Genomic DNA, 24,911 nt, shown 5'->3' with positions numbered 1-24,911 from the left:
CTGGGCAAGAAACCACCTGTTTCTTCAGCTAACTGTGCCTTGGCATCTGGGCTGCTTGTTCTCAAGATGTTATTGTCACTCTGAGCAATGTCCCAGGTGAAGGCCTGGGAGTAATGAACTTCAGCTGCAAAATTAAAAGGTGAAGAAATAGTTCTTTGTGCCTCACAGATCTCTGGTATCTTGTTCTTCCTTTATTCCCACTGGCTCTGACCCTCTTTTGGTTTCCTGTGATGGACAGAAAGAATTGGCAGCTTTTTCCTCCAGCTCTTCTCTTCTGCAGGAAAGCCATGTTGGGCCTGCCTAAAAGCCCTGACATAATTTTGTTTATTTTTCCAGTCTTTTCACATATTTTCTGTCGATTCTTGGACACACAGAGATGTGGCATCCTGTGCAAGGGGCTCTGCACCACATCACTGATGCTGGCACCACATCACTGTTGTTGGATTCTTGGACACACAGAGATGTGGCATCCTGTGCAAGGGGCTCTGCACCACATCAGAGTTGTTCCACACCTGCCAACTTTCCTCCAATTTTCACCTTCTCTTCCCACATGTCCTTAGTGGGCTATAACCAACAAATGGTGCTGTTTTCCTTGCTGTGACTGCAGCAATCATTCAAGCTGTGCTGGGTCGTGGGGTGGTGCTCTAATTAACAAAGACAAACAAGGAGTATATTGCAGTGTGAAAATGTGCAAGACCAAGTTAGATCCAAGAAAACAACCAATTTATCCTTTTTTTGCCAAAAACCTTGTAGGAACTGCCAAGAACTGTGCAGCATTGAAACTTTACTGCCTTTCTCTCTCCCTGTGAGAAACATTGGCTTTGACCTGTTTTTTTCAATATAAACATAATTGTGTATGGGATTAAAATGCACAACAAAAAGAATTGCTTCACTGCCCATTGTCCCTTGCTGGGGAGGAACAAATTGAACAATCCAATGGCATATGTTAGTCACACTGCTTCACACACTGCTGGAATGTTTTCAGATGCTCTGGTGCCTTCAATTAGGATCTCTGTAGAAATGATTTTTTTGGACAGAAGTGTGACATCTAAAATTAAGTATGAATTACATCAAGCCAAGCAAATGTGACAGCCATTAGAATAAGCATGTTCCAACCTTCCACAAATGTATGTGTTTTGTGGAATGCTTTCATCTAGCTAAACTGCTGATGACTGGCTAAGGTATGCTTTGATTTTTGATAGCAGTGCTATTCATATTATCTGAGTGCCATAATTTTGAAGTGGCTTTTTTAGGGAAAATTCACACTCTCCTCCCACTCAAATGGCCCATGTAATACTCTTAAATGGTCTTGCTGAAATTGGGCTGAGTGCTGACAAGTGACAAGATGAATAGAAGTGTCTGAGACTGGTCAAAATCTGCAAGCAGCTTTGTGAGAAAAAAAAAATCCAATTTCAAAGTTCTTCCCCTTTTGAAGGATTTGTACCTATTTCACTTAAAAAAAATTAACTGTCCATTCTTCTTGCTTTTATGATGGCTTTACATTATGGTTAAAGGGCGTTGTCCAACAATTCCAATAGTATCAAATGAAGTATTTAATTTAAAAGATTTCTTTTATTTCTTTCTTGTCAGATGTCATTTTTACATTCTGACCAAAAAAAAACAAACAAAAAAAAACCAAAAAAAAACCCCAACAAAACCAGAAACATATCTAAACCCATCCTTTCACTTCAAAACTCTCCAATCAACATTATGACATCTTGAAAATCTCTCATCTGTTGCAAGAGAATTAGGACCAGGACCAGCATTTTTACACTTGATTTCCTCAATATGCCACAGTTAAACACTTGTTATCCTTACCAAAACCGGAAGGTGGCAAGCACTCTTAAAGTATGAGCTGGATTGAAACAAGTCAGGCTCCCTTCCCAGAAAACCTCAGCCACCATTGCCTTCAGCTCAGCCATGGGTTTCCCAGCCAGAAATTTGTGGTTTACAGCATCCAGTAAACCACAGCAGGATTTTTCCTTTAAAAAGGAAAGTGTGGAACAGATTTAAACATGTCTTCTTAATTTTAATTTAAGCAAAGAACTCTGACGCTGAAGTAGAAAATAATTGCCTAGAAAATAAAGCTGACTGGAAAAAATGAACTTTCCAGCCCATAGCAGCCCTGGCCAAGTCAGGGCTTCAGAGAAGTTGGGCTGGCTGCCAGGTATGGCCAAGGAGGAGCCACCGAGCACCTGGAGCTAAGCCTGTCCTGCAGCCTGTACACAAAGGCAGATTAATTTTACAAAATACTAAATAATGCCTTGCATGGATTTTCCCAGAAAGAAACTAACCCCAAATCTTACTTAATGATTTTCACTGTTTTTCAGCAAAAGCTTCATGCTTTGTCTGCTAATCTGTCAGACTTGGAAAATGGAGCAATTTGTGTTTGAAAACAACAATAGTGGGATGTTAATGTGTTCTGGGGTGCTGAGTTGGAGGCATTGGTGGGAAATTGCCTCCCCTGCATGTTCTTTTCAAGCATTTTAGTTAAATGCAACTTAGCTGAGGGAAGAGGTCACCCAGGGCATACTAGAAAGGAGTGTCTGAATTGTGAATTAATACACCTAGATAAGTCTGTTATGCAAGGAAACCAATATACTCTCCATTTCAGTAGTGCTCACGTCATTACTTAATTTTAGCACTTGGCCTGAAGACTTCATGTCAGTGGGATTATTTTCCTGACAGCCTTTTTAAAAAAACATAATATTTAATGAATTGGTGGATAAGAAGGATTTTGAATCAAGGACGTAATTTCTGAGCTTCTTCCTCAAATCCTGAAGGCCTCAAACATGAGGAAGCAACAAAGCCTCAAGATGCCCATGAGAGCTGACAGGAGCTGATGACTTGAAAGCAGTGAGGATACAATCCTGTCTGACATTAATCCTGAGCTGGGAGCAAGAGACAGCTCCTGACGATGTTCCTGTCTTTAACTGCACATTGCCACAGCACAGGTGGCTGCAGTGCTGAGGAATCAAATCCATCCATACCAGCCTATGACAGGTACTTGGTGTGAAGGTGATCTCTGCCTCTCCCACTTCCCCATGAAAACATGAGCTAGAAAAAAGGTGCCAGAGAGCAGTGGGGAATAAACACCACTATCCTCATGGTAGTTGCTCTATCCTAAGCTTTCCCTTTCTCTTGACCACATTAAATACCTGGAGAAAGGTGTTGTTTGGGGTTTTTCAAAGATAGTACAATAAAGATACAAATTCCATCACAGCAGGCTAAATGGATTCAAGAAAGGACAGTGATTCCTTATGCATTCAAGCTGTACTCAGAACTACACTAGAACCCCCAGGTGGTATTTTCCATGTCTGGGGAAGGCTCATCTTGTACCTCTAAGCACCAAACAGGTTCAAAAATAAATGCTGCCCCCTCTCACCTACATGTTTCATATGAAGTGCCCCACTGCAAGTGGCTGCATAGCCCTATGCACCTTCTGCTCACAGCTCTGCCATGGAGGCTGACTTTGCCCTGGAGCAGAATAATGACAGGATATTTCACCCCTCATCCTCAGTTACCGTTCCCCAAACTGCATGCCCAGTGCTGTTTGTACTGGAGAGCCCCAGCTCCACAGGGAAAACCCCTGTGCCCCTCAGACTGAGTGCCCCAGACAAGTCCATGGACCTGCTGCTCCCTGCAAAATTCTCACTGACCTACTGAACTGGTAACAAATCCACCAGCAGCAGAAGGAATGGGGTGGGATAACATCTGAGATAATGCCAAGGCATAATATCAGTCACAGAAGAAAGCTGGTGCACAGAGAAGTTTGAGGCAAATAGGTTGGAATTAGAGTAGCATTCAGCCCTTTGGATATTTGCTGAATACTGAGTCAGATATAACAAGGCATTTCCTTGCCAACCATCACATACATTAAACATTGCACAGAATGGAGAAAGAGCCTGTGGAAATCCTAAGCAGAAGAGATCTAAATCAGAGTTTAAAAGGTCAACTGTATCTTTCACCCTTCTTACAAGTATCTACCAGGGCAGAAGAATGTTGTTGCCCGCTCACTGTATTTTCTGCTCACTTCTGCCAGCTCATCTTGTTATTCCATTTTTAAGAGGGGTCACTGCAAAATAGCACATGTGAGAAAGTGCTGCCTTCTGAGTTGGACTAAAAGTAAGGCCCAGAAAGTACAAGAAACAGCAAGGAGCTATTTAAATTAGACCTGTAAGTGACAGGTCCTGCAAACATGAGGCTGAAGCTGAAAGTGAAATCTGCCATGATTTCTTGATGGCTTGAGGGAAGAATATCCTACTTTTTCCTCTGGCAGTGATATCCATCGTGCTCCTACAAAAATGGACTAATACTCAGTTTCTGGTCCCTTTATTTTAGAAATGTGTGTTACACAGCTCAGTGCTCTGTGGGTACCAGACAGAGCAACACCTGGCCAAGCAAAGGACACTGCCTTTTCCTTTGGAGGGGTGGTAAGGCACTGGCAATGCACTGGGGGACTTGTCCATGTTATGGGGAGCTTGCTGTCTAGAAGAATAAAGCAGAACTGTACATCCAATACCAGATTTGGGTGACCTAGGCAAAACCTCTCAGATGAATAGAAATTTTTGCCTAAAAATGGATTTCTAGAGCAGCTGAAGGTGTTTGACTGAATGTGTCATATGGCATCTTTTGGGGGTGAGGAAGAGACAGGAAAGAACTGGCAGGGACATGATAACATCTTATGTCAGCTTTCTCAAACTGGAACTTTTCTGGTTTATTTCTTTGCCATCTAAATGGTAATTTTACCCTATGAAAAATTAAGCTAGATTTTGATATTAAAATCACTGTTAACAATGTGAAAAGAGAGTAAGTTCACCAAAATTAAAAATACATATATGAACTTTTTCCTCCTTTGCTCCATTTCTCTAAATTCTTCCAGATCAGCACAAACAAAATTCCTCCCCACACCCTGCAGTTCATTCTTTACAAGAGCTCTACTTATCTAGCCAATGTTTATGCTTAAAGATACGTCTGACTCTTTTTCCAACTGCTAATATTGTGTATTCTTTATACTTTCAGGCATCTTGCACCTTTGATTTTTCAGAGAATAAAGAGAAATCTGTTGTTAGGTTGAGAAGTCAAAACCTATCTAGACCTCTGTGAAAGCTGACTGTATTCTATCCTGGACTATTTTCTTCTATTGAGAACGATAAACTTTGTTTTGATATTTTCAAGTAAGAGATTGCAAAGTAAAAGAAAGTGGAGGGGAATATAAACCTTAATGTTCATAAAAATGTGACAGGGAAGGAATAAAAGGGAAATTCACACCCAGGTGGCCTCTCCTCCTCCGTAGCCCAGGCTGGAACCACCCCTGTGTCTTTGGCAGCTGTTCAGTGGATTGCAGCTGAAGATGCTTTTGTGAACCTGTGGGAATCAAACCTGCCAAGTTTCTCATAGCTCCGCTTGATTCACTCTCATCTTTATTTAATGCTCTTTTCCCCCATCTGTGGCTTGGTGCAGCTCTCCTCTGTAATTGTCATTAAGATCTGCAGGCGAGGAGCATTGTGTAGTCAGGAGAAGGGCAAACCTCTCCACCTCCCTGTGACCCTGGTGAGATGTGGCCTGGAAAGAAGTCACAAGCAGACAGTCAGAAGTGGCCTGAGAAGGGAAGGACTGCAGCAGAGGAGGCAGTTGCTTCTCATTTCTAGTTCTTGCCCCAAGAGAAGGGGCAAGAACTAGAAATGCCCACAATTCAACCACAGCACTGAGAAGTCAATGAGAGCTATTGAGTTTCCAAATCCCAATGAAATCCTGAGGTACAGGAGAGCAGCCTGTCCGTCAGGGAGTTTTCCAGATTAAAGGTGCCCAAAGCCATGGTCTCTCCAGACTCTTCCCCCCCACACCACTCCATCTCTGTTTGGAAAACTTGTGCAATCTCTCACTGTAATACCAGGTTACCACTGGAATTGGTGTTCAGGCAGAATCAATATTGCATTGAGTTCTCATTAACTTTTGGGTGGAATGTGCATGCTTCTGGCTCCGGTAGGAAAGTGGTTGCTGTTTCCCTGTTCTACAGATATCCCTATTTGTCACTATGTTCTCAAGCATGACCCTGAAAGTTGGACTTCATTACAGCAACAATCCCCAGTCCAGAGGGAAATGAACTAAAAAAAGGATTTATTTCCTTTTTCAACAGCAAACAAGCAAACAACAACAAAATGCATCTTGGCAACATAATTGAAAGAAACTCATCACTTTTAATGTAAGTTAAAATGATTGTATTCTAAGCAAGTTAATTATATCACTCTATTATTGTTGCCTGACAGATTAATTTCATTTGTAGTCAGTGGGGAGGTAACCCATAGTAGAAGCCTATTGCAAAGCTTTTCATTGATTTTTAATGGGCTTTGAGTTGGATCATTGGCCAATTTTGACTTTATGCCTCTATAGTGCTGAGCTATGAAAGAAACACAGGGGTTAGTCTAATGCTTGATGCATTTTTTCCAGAAGAAAAATGATTTGCAGTGGGGGGTATTAATACTGCAAACAGAACTAATTCCCCTCCTGACAAGTCCAAAATGTAATTTTAATAATAAGAGGTGTAATAATGACTTGATGAAGTGAGTTTTTATAGGAAAAAGTGGTTTTTCTTCTTTCTTAGAACACTATTTTAATATTCTCATTTACAAAATGTCATTTTTACTCTATTTTTTCTACTTAAAAATCATCATAAAATCTTTGATAGAATAGTTAAGAGTAGGACCTTCTAAGGTAAGTGCTGCTTTTCACTTTTAAAGTAACATTACCTCCAATGGTGTTATGTAAAAGTGATGATGTTACTTTCAAAAGAAAGCATTTTGTCCACTAATTTCTGATGATTTGTCAGCTTTTTACATGTTAGGGAATTGTTCTGCAATTTAAAAATGTAGAAAAAAAATCAACTTTTTCATTTTTTCCCCAAGGAAAAAAAAAGGTCCTGCTTTATACAGAGAAGGTTGGAATGGAGATCTTTTTTCCTCAAATCTTTTTGGGAAACTTTTTATTCTCTGCTGGGTATTAGATGCAAAATTTCTCAACTTCTTCTAATCAAACCATTTTTCATGGTCCTCATGATGGCTGTAATGTAGGGTGTAGTCTTGAGTCAGCTCCATCTGCATCTTCCTGGACATATTTTCAGTTCTTCAGTTGCTCAGCAAGACCTGAGATGTTTTCAGCGTAAATTAGAGCTGTTTAATCCACAGGGTTTTACACAAGATTTGCTTTGAGTCTTAGCTGCGACCTGTACATCCAGAGACCACCTCCTATGAAAGTATGTAAAGAAGGAATGAAAACCAGAGAGAGAATTATCCATATACTGAGGTAGGATTTGCAGAAGAGCTGCCCTTAGATAGCCAAAACAGTAAAAGTGCATTTCAAAGTCCATTGAGGAATTTTTCTGACCATCTTTCTTTTCCATGGCAAGTGTAAAAAGCAGAAAGGTTCCTGTTTGTGTTCGTGTAGTTGTTGAAAGTGTAAAAAAGTAAAATTCTGCAGTTCCTGTAAACCCCTCATAATTTTAGGCTCCAGCCTCAAAAGTATGTTTAGAAAAAGTAATGTCAAATATTACGCAGCTTAAATGTCCACTGACTCAATATGTTCACTGATGCACAGGCTCAATAAGGTTTAAAGTTCTCTGTGCTGCTATAAAAAGTTTTGTCTTATTTTTTTCTATTCAAACTTTCTATTCCACCTCTATCCTGCTCTGGCAGGTTGCTCAGTGGGGCTCACTCCCTGTTCCAGAAGTGGCTGCAACTCAGCAACAGGTATTTAAGTGCAAGATACACAGCTACAAGGGATATCTTCTTACTGGAATTTGAAATCCATCCATTCCACACTTTGGTTTGATATTTATATCTTATACTGAAGAGAGTCAGAGCTGTATCCACTTGTTGTTCCAAGGTGCTCAGAGACAGAGGAGTATCTGCTTTCTTGTGCTGGATCTGCTGGAAGAGAGGTGAATAGGTACTTCAGGAGGGTGAGAAATTCAAAGGCAGACTAGTCTGTGGAATGACAGGCAACAAAACACCCTGAGGTGTTAAGAAACATCTGACTCTGGTGCTTTGTGATGGGGTTTAGGGGTTACAGTGGCAATGCTGGGTTGACAGCTGGATTTGATGATCTCAAAATATCTCTTCCAAGCTTGATGGTTCTCTGATTCTATGGAGATGGGGCTAGGAAGGGTTCTGCAGGCTCTGTGAGACAAGGACCTGGGAGGACCTCAACTCAAGTCAGCTCCCATAGCCCATGATCTCTGGAGAAGCAGAGAAGTCACCAATGTTGACTGAGACCCACCAGGTCTTGCACAAGACTTGTGTGTCTTGCACAAGCCGTGAGCAGAGTCCTCTCCGTGGCTAAAATCATCTTACCCCCAGTTCCCATGGGATCACAGTGCTGCCCATGGTTTAATCCCCCCAGCTAGGCAGCCACAGTAGCTCTGAGGCAGTCAGATAGCAGAGGAGAGTCACAGTGAACTGTGCAGTAGTTTCTCTAGAACATATTCATATTCTTATTCATCATGCTCATAAGACGTGGCTAATTGTTCACATGGGAACAAAAAAATGTGTTAGTGTATAACATTTATCAGGTTTTCTGGATGTGTTCCATATTCAATACTTTTTATGTCTGAACTCCCCCTCACCTGGGTTATTTCATAGGATTTCAGTGCTTTTATGGTGGTGTAGAGTAGTTTGACATAAAAAAAGGATTATATGAGTTCAGTGCCTTGTCTGGAAATGAGATGTATGTGGGGAAGGAGGTGCTGCAGGATAGAGGTCTATTAAATCTTGTGTGGCATATAAAGGTTTGCCTCCAGCAAAACACAGACTATGAGGTGTTTATAGTTGTTTAACAGGAAGTTGGTTTAAAACAAAGCAAAAATGTACTTCACACAATGCAGAGTTATGGATGTCTGTGCTGCAGGATAAGCTTTAGTGAGTGTTAAAATTTTATGACTTCAAACTGGAGAAAAGCAGAGAAAAAACATCCCTCTGAGGTTATGGTCATTCCCTCCCACCCCACAAATATGCATTTAAAACTTCTGAAAGTTGGAAAAGCAGTCTTCCCAAAGGTGTGGAAATACACCTTTGCCTTTCTATTATACATTTCCACAAAACCAGGTTCCTGGGTGGAGGAAAGTTGCCCTTTTCTTGCAGGACTTTATGTTCTCTATTTATTGAGCATTGCAAGCTTGAAATTTTTTGAGAAATTTACTTCTATAAATCAAGTTGTAAAACTAGGTTCTCAGCAAACATGTGGCATTGTTAGTTGTGAGGTTAATTTGCCAAAATCCAATAGCTCTCTCTCCAATGCTAACCCTTATTTTCAGATAACAAATGTGATATCAGCAATTTTGATGGCGTTTTAATGTGTTTTCTTTTAAGACAAAGCTAAGTGGAAAATTGCTTAATGATCCAAATTGCAACAAAATTTACCTACCTAAAATGATCTTGTAGTGCTTCTTGATGTATTTGATGCATTATCACTTGTCAGGAGTACGCCACACAGGCAGAGATAGCAAGACACCCTATTTCTCTACCTTTTTTACCCAAGGCAAAAGAGATGAAAATCTATGATCTTTCTGGTTCCTTCCAGTAACTGCTTCATTATGGGCACACATTGCCTTTTGTTCATTGGATCTGCTTGGAAAGTCTCTTGCTCCATTATTTTAAAGTGCCCATAAGGAAGACTAACTTGACTTTCTACACATTACAGTCTGTACATTACTCCTTACCTTGAAACAAATGGATGAACTAACGAGTTTACCCTATGCTGCAGTATTCTGAAAGAAAACAGGTAGTTGACCAAAACCCTGACAATAAAGTGCAATGCAAAGTATGAAAGTGGCTGTGATGCCCCAAGTAATCTGCAGTCAAAATGGGGCGTATCTTTCACTTAGACACTTAGAAGTAAGGTGTCTCTCTAGCAGCTGTCTGCAGGTTGGATATCTAGCCTGGTTTTGTCCCCAGCTACCTCTATTGTCCACAGAAAGAGAAATCTCTGAAAAGTCAAGAATTGTCCTCTGGAAGTTTTTTTCCATTTGATTATGGCATATATCATACCTGTATAATATCTTGCCCACCATTCCACGTAGGAGCAGATGCCCAGGTTGTAGATAACCAGCAAGAAGCAAGAACCCAAAGGGAGATTTAGAGACAAAGAACTCTAAGGATAACCAGTGAAAAATCCATTTGACTTTCAGGGACTTCACCTTTGTCAGCCACCATCACTTAACACTGCACTGTGGTGGTGGTGGTGCTTGACAACTGTAGCAGCACAGGGCTGATCAGCAAGGGATTTCTGCCCCCAGTAAATATTAGCAAGATCTCTGCTGTGCTGGGCAGCACAGGAGCAGTGGCACACACACAGAGCTCTGGTTCAGACCAGAAAAAAGAAGTGGAACACACTGATATCAGCACAGCCACTACTTGCTGTATTACCTAAGGCAGAATCAGTGATGGATGAAGCAGCAATTGTTGAACTATTTCTAAGAATACTTAATCCATATACTTATTTAAAAGGTTTAAACTCTTAAATTCATTCTTTTACTATGTTTTGAGAACTCTCTCTTTTTAGACTGTAAAGTCACTGCTGCAGAAACTTTATTTGATTCTGTTATCCACAACTGTTTGAATATTTAGATGCCTGATGTCTGCCACTGTGAGGCTGAATACCCCTGTGACCTGCTTCTAATAGTAATGTAATCAAATTAATTTTGTAGCCCTGTTTGTGATCTCAAAACTTGACAGGGTGGCCTCAGCCCAAAAGAGAAATTAGCTGCTTGTTTCAAGCACTTTTCCTTTTGCTGCATTCACTTAGAAAATCCTGTGTCACTCAAAATTATCAATCCCTATGGACAAGCTCTCCACAGGCATTCACACTCACTAACCTTTCCCTGCTCATGGGAATGATTCCAGCTATGCTTTATAAGCAGGAGTTTTTCATCCTTGATATGAGTTGTCCATGGGGATTTTTGCTTTCATAATCTTCCTCCTGCATTGTGTTTTCATGGTAGAAGGGGAGGCAAGGAGGGAACAATGACTGTTGAGTAACAGGTGGAGAGGCAACTAAACCTCTGGGAGCTATTCTACACAATGAGGATACCACTCTTTATATTCAGGACAAGATAACACATTTCATTACATGCTTTCTCTAACAGTGTTTGCATTTTGGGACAGATCTTTTTCTACTGCAACTTGGCCAATGTAAAACACAGACTGTGGTCTGAAAAGAGTGGGCTGTGCTTGTGTCCTTTACCATTTTCCTAAAGGCAAATTGTTTCCCCTTTCAGAGTCAAACCCTAAGAAAGAGCCTGGGAAAATGAACCTGGGGTAAAAAAACAGAGCAGCAGGCTAGAAAGATATATAACCACTGCAAAAAGTCATTTCTAGTTAGGAAAAAGTGACTTACAAGACCAATTTGAGAATATATCTGTCATGAGCCAGATAAGATGAGCCAAGAGTCTTAAATCTGTCTATCCCTCCTTCCTTTGGCTTTTAGCAAAGGAAAAGAAACTTTTTGCACAGCAGGGAGAATATGCTGCTGAGCTGATCAAACGTGCAGAGGGAGCAGCAGATGACAAGGACGGGGTTGGCAGGATGTCACCAAATTGTTTGATTAGCAATGGGATGGTTCAAAAGCTCCCTGTCCTACCAGGGACTTGGTACAGGAGCTGGCACATGACTCAGTCCTCGAGTGGTTGTTCACAGCAATACTGTTTGGGAAATGGTTCTGCTTCTCTGAAAACAGGAAGGGAATTAACAAAAACAAAAACAAGGTTGAGAAGGAAAGGCTACAACACTTTGTCTAGAAACGTTAGACTGTGGCCCTTCATTCTTCTAATACCATACAAACTTCAGATGGAATGTGATATTTGAGATGGGATAAAAATTGGATAGTTTGAAATTAAATCTAGCAAGAGTAATATGAGGGAGCATTGATGAGTGGGTGCTTTCTTTCCCCTACCGTCAATATCCACCTTATTGCTTTTCTCTGTGTGTTAGTTTAGATCAAACAGCCACAGAAATGAAAAATAATAATAATAATAAAAAAGATATATGATGGTTGTTTAAGGTTTTGGGTTGGGTTTTTTTCTGTGGAAGAAATGTTAATGAAAACAACAGCACTATCTTCTGATGCACCAAATTTGCATCTGCTCTGGTGGAGCTAAGGGAAAAAAAGCTGACTTTAGCCATGTGTATTCAGGGATGTGGAGAAAATCCCAAACACCAAACTTACCTAGAGAACAAGCTTGAATTACAAAATAACTACCTAGATACCTTATAAACAAGATATATATTGATCTTCATTTTCTATATTTAGTACAACACATAATCAGCTGACATGAATTTGGATATCTCTGTTAAACTCAGCAGTATAGAACAAGTTTTTATCTTGTGGCATCTAATCCAGAGCATACACAAGACATATATAACAATCCTATAGGTATATGGAGAAATATTCTGATACAGCCAGAAGTCTATAATGGGATTTCCTATGCCTGGATACGTCCCTCCAAACTCTACAGGTAACTATGATCCTGTCAGTTTTCCAGCCTGTTCAGATGGAAAGAGTATTTCTAACATGTCAGTTTTCTGACTAACCTGTCACAAGAACCTATGACACCATGCTCTGACAGCTCACCACTGCTTCACATAAAATATGAAGGCTTTCCTGCAATCACAAGTTGGATTCATATTCCATAACAAGAGTGGGTGGGATGTATGTGTAAGTATAGATAGAAGTGTACATGTTTACATAGACAGACACACAAATCCAAAAGCATCTGCCTGTGAACAGTTAAAATTACAAATAGAAAAAAGCAGGCATTGCCAAGTTGCATATTTCTCCTAAGCTGAGCATCCATTGTTTCCTAACTTTGTGGAGGATTTCTTTGTAGTCCATGACTACATAAGTCTGTGCACCACCAGTGGAGTAACAACATTGCTGAGAAATTGACTCCTTGCCTGAAGAAACTTTGCACTTGTTTTAGAGAGAACTGTCTCCAGTTTCAGTCACAGTCATTAATTTACTTTGTGATTTTCAAATGACTCATATTCCTTTCAGTAAAACAGGCTAAAGAACATAACATCAAATCCCCAAATAGGTACATATTTTTTGCTCCAAGTCCCTCTGGAAAGTCTGGAAACACAAGAACTGTTCAAAATCTTGTCATCTTTTCATAGAAATGAGGGTTCTGTGTTCTGCACCACACACTCAGATCTGTCAAGTGATTGCTGGATTTTCCTGATGGTCGAACTAATTTCTATCATATTTGCATAGTTTAAATTCACAAGACCATAACCTTAGCCTGCAGATACCTACTGACAGTGATGCCCAATCTCAGTTGATTCCACTAGAAGCAGTTTCCATCAAGTTATTTCCACTAGAGGAGTGTGACTGATTTGTCAGAATGGGAAGATTCATGGGGGAAAAAAAGGCAAATTAAAATCCAAAATATAACTTTGAAAGTTAAATTTTGTTAAAAAGGAAAAGTTGCCTGCTTCTTGCAAAACACAGCTGTTAACTCTTCTGCTCTTGGTTTTCTCAAAGGGCTGGTAAGAAATTCAGCATAATCTAAACTACACTCTCTGGGGTTCAGCTACCCTCTGGAGCTAAGGACAGTCACAGTGCTGTGGTGACTTAGTCTATTAACCGATTAATTAAACTCTCCAATATATCAATTGGCAGATGCACAGTTACACAACACCCTCAGTTATGAACACAGAGAGAGCCACAGAGACTGAGACCCAGCCCTCTCCCTGGAACATGGGAAGCACTTTGCTGCAGTGCTCCACAGACCCACAAAATCAAATCTTATATTCTCCATGGTTTAAACATACCAAATGCTCCCCAGCAGCCTGCAGAGAGTGCATTATCTTCATTTTGGGTGCTCATGGACATCAAAGCTACATCTTCCTGCCTGCAGAAGAAACAGACAGCACTGTCCTTGCAAACAGCAGGGAAAATTTTAGTGACCTGGAAGAGACCACATCCCCCATACAAAGAAAAACAAACACTCCACATTTCCCATAGCCCTATTTCTTTTCCCTTCTTATATTTCCAAAATGAAAAGAGTCCCTTCTGCTCTCAGTGGGGGAATCTTTCCTCACAAGCAGATAAACCTCAAGTTGAAATTGAAAGCAAACAGGTCCCTGAAATGTTTTTCTTTAAGACTGAGAACATCAGTGTCCCCAACTCATATTGGACTAGCTAAAGCTAATCTTGGGTCTTCCAGGTGCAGAAAAGTAGCTGGGAAACTAAGCTGTGTATAAAAATGGTTTAAAATGTATTTCTGACTTTTCCATTTATTTAAGGCACCATCTCAAAATCTTTCCCGTGTTTCTGGGCATCCTCTTCAATCCTTGTAATCCCAGCAAATGCCTCTTAGGCAGCCTTCCCCCTCCCTGACCTATTTCTAACAGTGATTGCACTAAAGACTTCACTGTATTTGTGGCTGTTTAATCATTCATATCCCAGCAGCCTGGAAAATGCCACTGCTCTCTAACTCTAAAGTCTGCCTGAAATGAAGAATGGGTCACTGGGAACTGGCTGAGATGCTGCATTTACAGGCACATCAAATACAGAAACCTCTTTTACTTTGGGACACACTGACATCAGCTGAGAGATCTGATCTCAGTGGGTTTTAAATCACACTGTAGCTGGGACTTCCAAAGCAGCCTGTGGGATTTAGACACATATCTTCCATTACTATCAGAGCATGTTAAAGCAAATGGAAGATACACGTGTGAAATCTCCCAGAGTGGTTTGAAAACCAAGCTACTGTGCAAGATGTACAGCTTTCTCCATAAAAATAGCTTCCAGCTATCACTGCAGTAGAAGTAATGGAATTCTGTGAAAAGATCCACACTGAGGCCTGGACCTCTCATCCTTCAGTAAAATAGGGAGAAATATGGCTGGAGTGCTTTCTTTACACTGCTAAACCCTCCCCAGTTCAAAAGCATTTAGAAGAGAAATTGGTTTGCTCTGGATCTGCAGGACTGTCCTGACAGATGAGGCTTCAGCCCTGCACAGAAAAGGTTTCCATTCCAGTCACAGGAATTCCTTCTTGCCCCAGGCTCTCTGGGAGGTTAAATCACAGCAGTTTTGTCAGGGGAAGGATGATATGGAGCAAGGAGCAGACATGACCAAATGCCATTTTCTGTCATTTAAGACTCAGCAACAAGGAGCTCTGGTTAATTTTGTTTTGTTTTTGTGGGGTTTTGTTTGTTTTTTGTTTTATTTTTTTGTTTGGTTTTTTTGTTTGTTTGGTTGGTTTTTTTAAGAGAAAAAAATAAATAAAAAGATGGCTAAGACACAGGCCTTGGTAAGAACATGGTTTTGTACAGCTCAGAAAATGTGTCTTCATTTTCTGAGAGATGGTAAGAAACACCTTCCTACAGACCACAACAACAGTGTGCTTATTAGTCAGCCAGCCTTTCCTAATTGCACTATTACCTTGTAGCAGGCTAGGAGAAGGCAACATGATTAAGTGAAGTTCCTCCATTTTAGCAGCCCACTGCCTTCACACCTGATTTAGAAGACAGTGGGAGAAGAGCATTTTCATTTACACACTACCCATGCAGCTTTGATCACTATCCACTCACACACCACAGTCATTTCCCTTTATTTCTTGCATTTTAGGAGTTCTGAGAATAGGTGACATTCTGTGACAATGCCAGAGTAATTGTATTTTAATTGCTATTTCATGATGGCAGAGATAGTTCAAACCTCAGGTTAATTTCAGGTGTCAGGTATCAGAAAGCTGGAGATGGTCAGCTCAGCATTTCCAAACTTACTGCAAGACTCAGACTGGGCAAATGTTAAGCTGAGTCCAGGGATCTGCCCATAATTAATTTTTTTAATGCATGATAAATCAACTGAAATGGAAAACTACTGTAAAGGAAAGTTTGATCAAGAAGATGCTAGATTAACTTTTGCTCTGCTGAGATGTTACAAACTGTGCAAGGCAATTTCTGAAACAGATAATGAGCATTTGAAGAAGAGTGGTTAATCACACTTAAGATAACAACCTCAATGAGCCAGCTGTCAGCAAAATGATGGATTCAGCTTCTATCCCATGTTTACCTGTAGAAAACTCTGCTGAGAATAAGGAGGATGCTCACAGCTCTCTCTAGACAGAAAACTCATGATAACGGAGGATTTGAATAGGCAGAATATTGATTTTCATGAAAAGTGAACTAGTCTTCTTTTTATTTTTATCACATAGCTGGTCAGTTTAACTCACAAGGAAAGTAAATAAATTCATGTAAAATGTTAAATAAACCTTTTATTCATTTTTATCAACTCTTTTTATCAATTTATTTTTCTTTCTCTGTTGAGTAAATTTAGTTTGCGTTGAGAAGATGTTCATAAAGGCCATTCAAGTAGGAGTCACAGAGAAAACAGATACTGTAACTTTTGAACAGAAGTACTGAAAAGGAATGCAAAGAGTTTGGAAACCAAAATTTCCACATTTGCCTGAGGGACTTAAGGGATAAAAGTAGCTCACATGAGACTCATGTCTCCCTCTGTGTTTATGGTAGAGCTGGTACAGAGGAATGCATACAGCCACAATGGTATTACCGATAAATCACTGGCAACAAAAAGATCCAAAATGACCTCTGAGGGCTCACATGCAGCACTGTAAGGCAAAACCCAAAATGAGAGCTGCATGTTCAGCACCTGCAATGGCATAGAGAGCAAAATGGGGCCTGTTTTTTTCCATCCAAAATATAAAGAAATTATTAGTATGTTTATTATTCAATATACTGCTTAACTCCTTTGAATTTATAAAAGCAACACTAAGCTACTATAGAGCAATCCATAAAAGTAAAAAGAAAACTACACCCACATTTTACTCTCTTGTACCAAGATCAAACTCAGGCCTTTACCTTTCACTAACAAGACTAGAAACAGAACATTTTTGAGACTTGGCATCAATTTCTGTTTTGAAACACCAAGTGAGATTCAGAGTCCTACACAGATGATTTGGATCTGCTCAGTGGTGTCAGCTATCAGCTGGTTTCTGTACACCCCTCCTATATTGTTCTCCTCATGCCTTCAAGGCTTGTTCGATGCCTCACAAGTGGATCATAGAACCATCAAACGCCTGGGTTGGGAGGGACCTTAAAAATCATCTCATTCCAGCCCCCCTGCAGTGGGCAGGGACACCTTCCACTGGACCAGGCTGCTCACAGCCCCATCCAGCTCATGGGTGATGACACCTCTATCCTTCCTCTTGCACTTAAGGTTGATTATAGCACTGCTGTGCCAAATATAATCCACATTTCTTCTTCTTCTCCTCACACAGCTGCAAGGACTGCCAGTGAGAGAGGGAAGAAGCCAGCCCACCCCCAGGCCATGGTGCGTCAGTGCCGTGCATCACCAATGGCAGCATCACCCACACACACGGAATGATGACAGCCCAACAGAGGTGAGAGTCACCTCGTTCCTCTGTCGTGCTGTTGGAAGACATGCTAACAACACAGAGGAGCAGATTTTTGAGGAAATAGTTCTGGTAAAGTTTCTTCAGAGAACTAGATGTGGACCGAAAATGATTGTGTGGCCTTTTTGTTTGACATCATTTTGTTTGGCTTTTAAAGTACATGTTTTTCTGGTTTTAGGAGTGTTTGTGACAACATTTATGATTTGCATTTCAGCTACTATCAATAAATCTGTGCTGGGCATATAAGTACTTCTAAAAACATCATAGATTTCTCATTAAACTCTTCCCCTTCTATGGAAGGCATTTACCTCTTCCAGACAGTCCCTCTGCTTTGTTGTTATGATAGCTTTGTGCCATGCAACTTTCTTCAGCTAAAAGAAAAATATTCTCTTCATCTTTTTCACTCACAAGGACATGTCCACAGTCAGGAGCAAATCCATGGATGCCAAAACACAATGGAGAGACGTTGACACTAGCTGTGACTAATAATAAGAGACATTCACTGTTGGCTTAAGGCTGTGCTTTATTCAATGTTCTCTAAAACACTTTAAGACTGCCCTGGTTACTTCTAATTAGAAAAGTAAGGCTCATAAAAAATGTTCTTTATAGCAACCTATTCAGAGATTTTTATTTCTTAGAATATTGACATTTTGGGATTACATTTTTCTTTATAGGAGATGTTGGACATTAGAAGAGGTATTTTAATCATGAAACAAGAAGTTAAGTTCACAGTCACACCATGCCAATCCAGCCCATGATGAGCTCCAGAACTGTACTTTGAACATATGTGGTCCCAAGAAATTCACTCACTGTCTGTGCCTCATTTTTCTCCTACAGGGAAAAAATATTGGCTGAGTAGTTCTTGCCCACACAATTTGTTGTCTGGTTGTAAGAATAAGAGCATGTATTTTTAAGGTATGTGTGCCAATCTATATTTACATATGTTGTTATCCAAAGTTTTTGTTACTTTCCTGAGCTCTGCTTGTGCTCTGCTTTGACTGACTCATGCTGCTCACTCCCACACCACATTTTGTCCATGCCTCACATCAGGACAGCACCTAAGAAACAATAGCATTTGACTTAGTGATGGGGCAACAAGCCATGTGCTGATGTCTGTATGTATGTATATATGTATACAAGTCAGGGTATGGTTCTCCTGAACCTGTTGCAGCTCTAGGCCAGACTGCTCAAAGCTGCATTGCAAAGCAGTGGCAGATTGAAACAAAAACCCCAACACTCCTGTCTGCCAGACCACTGCTCACTCTCCTGGGCTGTTTTAGCCTAGTAAAATTAATTCTGCAGAACACAAGTAAATTTATTGTGAAACAAGGCAAAGGAGTATAAAGATACACTCTTCAAGTGACAGCAGACTCCCTGGACCCTCTCTGTTTGGGTTGTCTTTGCTGCCATAGTGACAAGAAGTTACTTGCACAAGGTATTGGAAACACCAAAACCTTCTGTCTCCTGCATTAACAGGGACAGATTAACACTATCTCAGTGCTGTTCATTGCTCCTCCGTGTGAAATGAGTGTGCCAGCAGTGATTCACTCACTGTGTCTGAAACAACCACTCACCCTGCCCGTCCCAGCAGTGCTCTAAAACCTAACCTGGGTGTGCAACCAAAGTGAGCTCACAGCTGCTGCTCCTCACCCCCATGCAACCATCACATTCCCCTGGGCTCTGTGCAGTGTTCTTCCTGATGAGGTGGGGTACATCAGCCTTTGGTTGGGGAGGAGTCTGCCTTAAAAAAAAACCAAAACAAAACAAAAATAGCACCTCAGGGTTAACAGGCAGAAGCAGCCCAGCCCCTTGAGTTCAACTGATAGCACCTGTGACATCTTTGCCTGTCCTGAGAGGCAGAGCACAGATATTGCCTTCTGCAGAATTATGTTTATCCTTGTGGCCATGGCAATACGTGGGGAAAAAGCCATAAACAGGACTGCAGGAGCAGTAAGATGAAGTTAGAATCTTGGTAAATGGTGAGTGCTGCTAATGTGTGGTTCTGCCCAGCATCTCTAGAGACAATCAGGAGCTGTCCACTGAAGCACAGTCCTGGTGCCTCCTGAAAAAAATCCCAGGAGATGCTCTAGGATATTAGCAAGCCTTCATTGCAAATGGTTTGCAAGGTAGGTCATTGTGTATCACATAAAATAGTATCTCTAATAAACCACTGGCAACTTTAATTTTGTCTCCATCTTACAGAATAAGTACCAGCATCTATCAACACTTTCAGAGGAGTTTACAGGCACTCTGTGAGCTGGAAATCAGCCAGCAGGGCTATTCTGAGATTGGTGATGCCAGAAGGGAAATAACTCAGATGGGCCTTTCTGAGGAGAGTTTCAGTGTATATTGTGGCCTGGCTCAGATCCAGGGGCCACAGTGCTGCACCAAGGCTGAGCAGTGAGACAATTCATCCGTTTGACACTCCAGAGAGATGCATTTGAGGGTAGAAAACCTGATTTATATTTTATAGTGGACGTGTTTCTCCTTCCCATTACTCAACATGCAGCAGCAAAGACTTTTTAAACTCTATGTTAGAGAGATTACTCTAAAGTTATGCATTGTTTTTCCCCATAATAGCTGCCAAATTAAGTTCCTTGAGGGATGAAATCACTTTAAAAATCATGTCTTTCACTGGGCAAATTTGTTCATACAGACTTCCATGTTGCTATGACCCAACAACCATGGCATGTGTGGTACCACAGAGGTGACAGCAGGTGAATTCCTAGAAATTCAGACAGTGTGTTAGGCTCTGGAGGTGGGGAACACATTCTGTGCTGCCAGCTGCCAAGTAGATCTCACTCTGTAGCACATCCCATCACTGTATGGAATTTCTGCCTAGGCATGTCTGGTGTCACCTGCCCCACTGTGCCCTGAACACCGACTGAAAACACTGAAGAAATTCACAATTAAGCCTCTAGATCATCCTTTCTGCATAATACTTGTGTAAGCCCCCAAGGGATGTCATCTTCTGGGAGGAAATCACGGGCTATTTTCACCCCCAGGGAAGAGCAATAAAGACAGAATATTGCTCACAAATCTCCAGTTCTGTAGCACCAAAGCATTCATGAACTCTGAAGTTATCTCTTTATCTATCATATACATCCAGTTCTCATAAATAGTTCTCTGCAGTATCCCATCTTGCTCCATTAGCTCCATGGAAGCATGTTACTGCTAAAGTTTTCATTTAGGCTCCTCTTTTACAAGCTGATATTAGATGGTATGGATAGACTCCCTTACCATTCCTTATCACAGCAAGTGTCAGTGTCCTTTTCAGGTCAGTCAAAATACATCCAATAGAACAATTTTCCAGTAGAAAGCTACTTTGAAAGCCCCCAGTACATAAAAATTTTAATGGAAAAAATTATTTCCTAGAGAATTTTATGAAAAGTGAAACACCTCTTTCTAATTTATTAAGGACAAGAAAGGTAAAGTTTAAAGCTCAGAAAGGGCCGAGACTAATAAAAGCAAGCCTGGAGAGGAAGTTCCATATGTTTTCTTAGAAAAATCCAGATACAAGAACTGACATCCTTCAAGACTGGAAGGGTTTCCACCCTGACTATCTGTACTCGAGCTGGGGAACGGAATGTTGAAGGCAGGGCAGAAAAAGAAGAATTTTATGCAATCCTCAGCAGAAATCATTACCTTCAAGAGACATATTTTTCTTTCACTGCACATTTTCTTAACCCACAGCACACAAAAAACCTTTTTCATGTTACTTCTTTGCAATATTTCAGACAAGGATGGAGATTTTTAGGCAGTTTTGCCAGAGCATCAAAATCAAATGTGTCACTGGATAAACACACACTTAAAAGTGAACATTCTGTAAATACATACAGAAAAAAAAATACACCCATATATATGTACATGCAAAAACCAGAGAAAGACAGATAAAAAATATAAGATTAAAACCTGCAGTTCTGTACTCTGCTCTTGTGGTTTAAGTTAAACAAGTTTTATAAAATTGGTTGGACCTAAAGAACACTACTTTCTAAGAGTGATTTGTTTTCAATGCTAATGCAATTACTCCTCTTCTTTTCCTCTAAGCAAAGTCTACTGCAGTATTGGAAAAAAAGAAAGATGAAACCCGCAAAATCAGTCCCAGCTGCCTAATCTAACCCATAATTGCAATGTGTAGATTCCTTTGACAGAGAAGGAAAAAGGACAACTCCATCAAAAGGAAGCATCTATAGGAAGGAGAGTCAACCTCCACTGAGTCATTTCCAGAGTCCTCCTAAGAGAGGTGCTGTTTATAGATTAATGGCAAGTCCCCATCATTCAGCTAAATGTTTCGCCACCCAGAACCATATAGATTAATGGCAAGTCCCCATCATTCAGCTAAATGTTTCGCCACCCAGAACCCTGCCTGTTTCTCAGTTTGACAGTCTGGATGTGAATTAGCATTTCTTGCACTTGGAACTTGTTTTTAACCTTCAGCTGTTTAAAAGATGTGAGGTGGAGTCAGCAGAAGGTGGATTCAGGTTCTTCCTCAGCTGTCAATTCATACTTTCTGTGACTCAGCTTATCATATTTTCTCAATGGTATTTGAGATACTCATTTCGGAGTCAGAACCCACGGTTGCATGGTCCTTTTGGCTACCCCTTCACCAACAGATGGTAAAAAAAAGCAACCTCCAAACCCTTAGGGAAGTCATGAATTACTTTTTGTGAGCAGTGCCATTTGGAAAATGTCACTTTAACAGAGGATAAAGTTCTGCTCTTACATAGCTTATGCTTCTGCATGTGCTTCAGAGCCAACAGCAACATCAAACATCTACTTCTGAAAGAGCAATTTATTTCCCTAAACACATTTTTCCATAAGCCTAGACTTTTCATCCATTTTAGGACTAAAAAAGCAGTATTCAATAGATGCAGAGTCAATTTTTGTTATGCAAATGACGGTATTGTCTTCGTCAGTATTAAAATCTCAGCCAAAAAAAATGCCACAGGTCAATGCTTAAACCACAGGAAATGATCGATTTTTTAATTACAACAGCATTGCAATTATACACTTATCTAAGACTCTTATTACTAGATACATTCTTGTAAAGGAGACAGCTGCCTGCAGGCTGAAATTCACAGCTAAGCTCCAACTACATCCCTTTCCATCAGATTTGCAAAAGTCTCTGACCTTCACTGAACAGACAGAGCAGGGAACTCTTCTGAAAATTTTGCTACTAACAGATTTCTTTCCCTAAGGAAGGAGTAGTGTAGGGTTTTAGAAGAACCTTCTAATAATGTTTCCTTAAACAGCATTTGAAAACAATAATAGGAAATAAACTAAATTTGCAGCCAAAGATCTTTAATGGAGTGTTGACAGATGCAGGGGGAACATGAGACAGGGCACCTGTGAATCTTTACAGCTGATGCTGCTAAAAGAACAGCTGATTTATATGAAGGGTAAGGCAAGAGTTGTGCTACAGTGGTAGTTGGCAATAAGAATGTGGAAGGGGGTTTTGCTTCTTCTTCTGTTGTTTTCCAGTGATTTAGCTATAGTATGAGGATAAATTTTGAGGCAAGAACTCATTCCTGGAATTATAGTAGCTGTTTTCTAAAATAAATCTTTGTTTCTATTTTGAGTTTTTCTCTTATTGGGAGTAAAAAGCTCAAAGGCAGGAAAGGGAAAGAGGCTTCTAAAGCAGAAGTGATGTAACTGATGCTGTCTCAAGATTTGTCACTGCAAAAGAGAAGGGAATCCTGGAGACACAGCAAAGGTAACGTCTACATCTGACTCTCAGTGTTTTGGGTATTTTATTAGAAGTTAATGAATTGAGATTCTTTCTTGCATTTAAAAGAGGTAACTGGTACATACTTTGGTTTGACTCTGCATTGGTAACTTTGTTCCATGCCTCTCCTGAACCTCCCTTTGGCCTTTGGCAAGGCAGCTCAAAGGAGTTGTCAGATGCTTCCTCTGAGGATAGCTACAAACCCTGCTGGTTCTCTCAGCTCCAAATCTCATGATTGCACCTGTATCTGGGGGGCTCAGAGTCTATACTGAAAAATTCTGTGTACCATATGGTTTCACATACGGATACCTTCCTGAGGGTTTGCTTGAAGTCCTTGATTTGGGTCCCATGGATTGACTTTTATAAGGAAGCACTGATGCTGCTTAGGCACAAGTGGGTGCAGAAAGCGTTGGGGTCAAGACGTTTTTAGAATTGAAATATTTGCTGTGTCATCTACCAGAGTCCCTTCTGCAGCAGCCTCTTCGTTTCTGTTGTGCTTGGTGGGATCTGTGTAGTCATAGAGGGGTTTGAGGCTGCAATGGCTCTAAAATAGCAGGGAGCCCTCAAAAACCCTGGGAAAGTTGTGAGAAAATACAGATAGCACCCAGTTGCTGAAGGTCCCCAAATTTTACCTCTTCAGGCCAGGAAAAAGGCTGTTCCAGGATGGCCATTTTAGCTCCCAAACACAGATTTACTTACTTATTACTTAAATGCCTTCACAACAGTGCCACCATGGTGTTGATTTTATCCTGATTTACACAAACCTTCCCTTCTGTCCAGAGCCCCAGGAAGACAGCCAAAGTGCCATGCACTCTCTAGTTGACCTCACATCCACTGCATTGACCTGGAGACTTTTAATCTGTGGTACAAAACCTCTCCATAGTCAGGTTCAATTCCTTCTCAAACAAGTAGTTTTCCCCTGTTGTTGTGTCTTCCCTTGATATATCCAATGTGTGCTACTTGTGATCTGTTTGAGGTAACACATGATGTTCTCTTTCATAAAAGACTGTTTTTCACCCAGAAACAGATTGATTATTTTACTGTGGGCATTAAAGGTGACCTAGCCAGGAGGACACTTTTTTCCCCCCGCAAAGTCTTCAGGATACAGTGATCTCAGTTTCATGAGTCCCAGGTTAAAAAAAAACCTGTCCTCCTGGCATGTCACCTTTCATGCTCATGGTAAAATAGTCAGAATAATCAGTCTGTTTCTAGGCATATTGCACAGTGTACAGGAGGCATTTATAATAAAGATAAGGGGGTTGATTTATTTCTTGTAGCTTTTGGAAGACATAGTGCGAACAGGACAGGAGTTAGTCTATTTAAGTGGTTGCATATATATAATTTAAAAAGGCACACTTGCCAGCAGATGTTCTTGGAGTTAGCATTCATTCTCTATGATGTTCTGAGCAATACCTGGGAGTTAACTTGAGGCTACTGAAAAATTTGCATGTTTGGACAGGGACTGTTTGCTACATAATGCTCCAAATTGCATATGGCTGGGATTTACTTTTTCTTTTTCCTCCCCACTGCTCACCTGTTGCAATTTCTAGTAGCCTTAAAGCTAAAACTTAGAGGGTATTATCTAGATGCAAGTGTTCTCATGCATTGCTAAGCTTAGCTGTAGGTCACATCTAACTCTGACCAATGGCTCACTAATTCTGGGGGGGTTTTTTAACTTCAATGTGTTTTATTTCACCCATTTCTCCAAGTTGTCTTGAATGTTGCGGTAAATAAAGGTAACAGTGCTAACAAGGTTACCAT

At 40.6% G+C, this 24,911-nt stretch overlaps 1 long non-coding RNA gene across 1 annotated transcript in view; it reads left to right on the top strand.

The window, feature by feature from the left end:
• Positions 1 to 17,587, top strand: part of LOC120502116 — a 184,312-nt gene extending 166,725 nt beyond the window's left edge. Inside the window, exon 5 of the long non-coding RNA XR_005627454.1 lies at positions 17,291 to 17,587. This is a non-coding gene — a long non-coding RNA (uncharacterized LOC120502116). The remainder of the gene's footprint in view (positions 1 to 17,290) is intronic.
• Positions 17,588 to 24,911: the final 7,324 nt, after the last annotated feature.

Source organism: Passer montanus, unplaced genomic scaffold (assembly GCF_014805655.1).
Source record: "Passer montanus isolate IOZ18808 unplaced genomic scaffold, ASM1480565v1 scaffold21, whole genome shotgun sequence".
Taxonomy (NCBI): Eukaryota; Metazoa; Chordata; class Aves; order Passeriformes; family Passeridae; genus Passer; species Passer montanus.
This window is presented reverse-complemented; position numbering and strand designations above follow the sequence as displayed.